The sequence below is a fragment of the Geospiza fortis genome, unplaced genomic scaffold (assembly GCF_000277835.1).
Source record: "Geospiza fortis unplaced genomic scaffold, GeoFor_1.0 scaffold333, whole genome shotgun sequence".
Lineage (NCBI taxonomy): Eukaryota > Metazoa > Chordata > Aves > Passeriformes > Thraupidae > Geospiza > Geospiza fortis.
Window position 1 is genome coordinate 814,401 of NW_005054347.1, and position 4,510 is coordinate 818,910.

Here is a 4,510-nt window from a genome sequence, read left to right on the forward strand (position 1 = left end):
CAATCTGCTGTAAGAGAAGTCAAAATAGTTGCTCACTACTCTTTGCAATGTTTCAACCGCATCCCACAGCTAAGTTATGTTTCATAGCTGGTTTCTCCCTTCTTCATCAGCCTAGAAAAGTTTCAAGGTAAAAAGCAGTTCAACAGATCTACTTTGCAATTAATATCTTAAATTACTTTATTCCTCTAGATTAAATAGTGCATAGCTAGCTAAGAGGTAAAGGAGGTACAACATGGAAGGTACAACTCAGCAGAAAAATATCTAGGTGTTCTGAAGTGATACCAAATTTCAGTATCTATTCTACTAAGAAACTATCAGAATTCAGACTCAGAAAAGATTTCACTTTCTATGGTTGGGGTTTTTTTAAATTTATGTTATGATACACGAACAGTTTGTTTTAAAATAAGATGCTCTGACTCACAAATTAAAAAGTACAATTGTTAGCTTAATTAAACAGTATCAGAAAGAATACTACTAGAGATCTGGCCCGGGTAATAAGGAAGTACGCCAATCAAACTTTGGAGCAATCAAGCTTTTCCCACTTCAAGAAGAGAATTCTGAATATTAATTATGCCTTAAATAAAGTACTTACTCACTAATTAGCAGGTCTTAAATGCACTTTCTTCAGTGTATTCCTGACAGAGGGATACATTAAGACACTTCCATCCTCTACAGCTACTGCTGCATTAATCATTTGTTCTCCTTTCACAGTCTCTAAGTCCCCACCTCAGCCTTTCTTAATCCCTATTCATAGGTAACTTCCAGGACAGCTCCACTGCCCAACTTTTCAAGCAAGGCCTTTCACTATTCTCCCCCATCAGGGAAGAATTTTGCAGATGCTAACAGCAAATTCTCTGTGCTCTCAAAGCTTTCTTTCCCATGACATCGCCACAAAAACACCCAATCCCCTCGAACAAGTCAGTGCTGAGCACTGATGACACGATCGTGCTGACTAATATTATCCAGCTGCCTTTGGCACAACATTCTTTCAACAGAATGATCCAGTCTCTTTGCACACAGCAGCTGTATCTAGGGAAGAAGTGAGTGTTCTCTGACTTATCCTCCCATATCGGACATACCCAATGCAACGGTGGCTTAATGCCATCTGATAGCCTCCTGTAAGGTAATCGAAATTTTAAATCAAATACATATCAAACGAGATGCACAGGAGTAAAACGTGCAAGGGAAGAGCTCTAAACATTCTACATTTACACAGCTTCTCTATGAAGTTTTAATACACTAAAACCTTTTTCTAGGAAAGGCAGCATGACTAAATGTAAGCCCAAACCACCAGCTATGGCTTTTTTTCACCCCCAAACTCACTATGTAAGTTATCCAAATACTACCCAAATTGTGGATCTGAAAACTGTAACTACTACTTCAGTGCACATGTATTAAATATAAAAACTCATGACAGATCAACAGTTGTTTGGACAGGAAGCACATGCTCAATCTTCTCTCAGCAGTTATTTAAGGGAGATTCCTACTGATAATGCCACAGATCCTGGACACACTTTGCTGGTGCAGGAGTAGCAGCTGACAGGATCTGAATCAATTGATCTACACCTCCCAAAGTGAGGAAATCATCAGACACCGACTGCAGATTTCAGCCCAGCAGCAATGACATGCTACCCAGAGGGTTGCACAGGCAGCTTAAGAATTACATAAGAATTGTAATTACATTGTAATTGTAAAGAAATGTAATTCTTTACCTATTGAGCTTGTGAGAGGTCTCCTCACTTGTAACAGAGAAACACTTCTTTCAGGGCAGCCTTACCTTTTGGTCTGGTCACGACAGAGCAAAGTTGAAGCGAATTGTACAGGAGAAAAAAAAACGCAATCAACCCAGCAGAACTCAATGCATGCATGCACTGAAGTGGCTTTGGTTATGCAGAGGATTTGTGTCAGTTCCACACTTTTACAATGATGCTTTTGCAATACCTGAACTAAGATAGAAATACCCTGAGGACCTTTTCATAAAAGGATTCTTTCACACACAGCATATGATTACTTTTTTCCTCAGAACACCCATTACTTAAATCTGTGATAACCCACATAAATAAATGGTTTTCTGACTTGTCAGATATTTACACTCGCTGTTTCTCAGTCAATATACCCAGTAGAATATTTTAGTCTGATGATTACTGCAAAAACCAACCATTATGGCCTGAAAACCATGGGAGATGTCATAATCTAGTAAGTTCAGTTAAGGGAGACATTTTCCTCCAATCGCTAAAAGATACAGTGAAGGGAGTTTTTAAATATCCATATTCTTCTATTTCTTATACTGCCAACTATCTGTTAAGGCTCTGAAAGGTTAAGATGTTCACTTCTCTACTATTCAACCTTAGTAAGAATAGTTGCTGTATGAAGTGAACCTTATTTTGCACAACAAATGCTCTCATGCTCTGGCAGCCCAAGCAAACAACTACTTACACCAAGCACATTTAACTTCCTAGAAGGCATCGAGGAAAGAAGCAGTGGAGGCGACTCCTGCAAGTAAAAAAGCAGGACATCCTGCTGTATGCTGCTGTGACATGCCAGCAACAACCTACTCAAACAAGTACTGCAGTGAGCACTGTTAAGGGGTTAGATCCTCACCCTATTCCATTAACAGATTAAATGGAATGAATTAATCTCACAGGGATAATTTTCTTAACAGAAATATCACTTAATAAAAGGAAATTAAGATAAGAGTGCTTAAGAGATGTGGTTTTCTAGCAGATAGGTTGTGAGTGCCATCATGGGAAATACAGACAAATGCAAGTGTTAATAAAGATCATTAGATCAGCTTAGGAACAGTAAAAGTAATGGCAAAATATTTATATAGTGTACAATACTGTGAAATCGTTCTCCTCTTCAGTTTGCTAAATCTCATGTTCTGACTGTAAACCCTACAGTGACTTCAAGAATTGAGAAGATCGAGGAATAACAGACATACTAAGTATCACTCTCAGCTTTCAAATAAAGCATCACCTCAAAGAGTAGCAAAAAGCTGATTATAAACTCCTGAAAATTACCATTCGCCTATCATCAGTTGTTTATGAATTCAACTAGAACACTTACCATACCAGACAAAGAGTGTTTGTACTAGCCCATGGCATTATGACTGCTTAAAAATTATCAGCATTACAAGGCTACTGGCTTGTCTCACAGAACTTAGCAAAGACACACCAGCACATTTTGTAACTGTAAAACGCAAAGCACACTGATGATCCCCTTCATCCAGTCAGGAGAGAGCCATAAAACACATAGCCACTGGCCAGGACTGGTTTCAACGTGTCACAGTCAACTACTATTGCTCAACTCAAATTATACAAGTAAGTACTTGCCACACACAGTCAAACTATTAGTAGCTAAGAGAATGAACAAATAGTGTTTAGCAACAGCAGCAAAGAGCCAAGCATAAGGATTAAATTCCCACTCTCCAAGCGTAATCTAACTTTTTCCCCCAACCCCTCCAGCTAACACAGCTACATTATTGGAAAGTATAAGCTAATTCTTATGTACAGGCTTTTTCAGCAAAAGTATCAGAGCAGCAAGTTTCACCTGGCTGTAGCAATACACTGTCATCTGCCTAAAAGCATATAGCAATTTTTAACTTTGTGGAATGTATTACTCCTATAACCCTTCTTAACTGCACTACCTCGATAGCGTTATAGAGTTAAAAATCTAGCATTTTTTAGTCTCCTTTAGTGAAGTTACCTGCACTAGAGAATGCAGGATAATTTGAGCTCAGCAACACTGTGACTTTTAGTCTATTAAATTTATCCCAATTACAATCGCCTTAAGGCAGCATGGAACTACAAGGCAGGACTGAAGGACAGGGAAGGGAAAACACTGAGAGGTATTTTCTTTTGCGAATCCAAGAGTCCCTGCACACAGCCCCAAACCAGACCGAGTCCAAAACAGTTTCTCAAGTAAAAGCACTGACAACAAAAAACCAACACTCACTTAAGGCTGGAAGAGACCTACCACGCTTCAGTTTAAAAGCAGGTATGTTTAAAAAAAAAGGCATAACATTTATGGAAACCAGGAGCCGATGAAAAAGGAACAGTTGAATGCATAGAAATATTCTTTAAAAATTGTAAAGCATCTCCTCAGAATAGTACAGAACGCCGTCGTACAGCCGTTCCGCTCCTGTATTATGCAGTCTCTATTGCTAGGATTCCTAAGGAGATGTTCTACATCCTTATCCTGATGTGAAGCCTTTACAACACCGTCATCCCTATTCAGCATGACAGTTCATCCCCACCGGGTCACAGGACCTTAACAGGACCCAGATTAAAGCATTACAGACTCCCGTTTTTCATTAAAGCTTGTGCAGCCAAGAAAACAATACCCCAGCTGTAAAGATCGTACATTAACAACGAACATTTTCGGCTATGAAATAAACAGCCATGGACAACCGCAGAACGAAGAAAGCGAAGCTCCGCGAAAGGAGAAAGCTGGTCCCGTTTCGCGGGGTATGGAACGATCCAAAAATCCGTTCGAAACGAGCGGCCGCGCC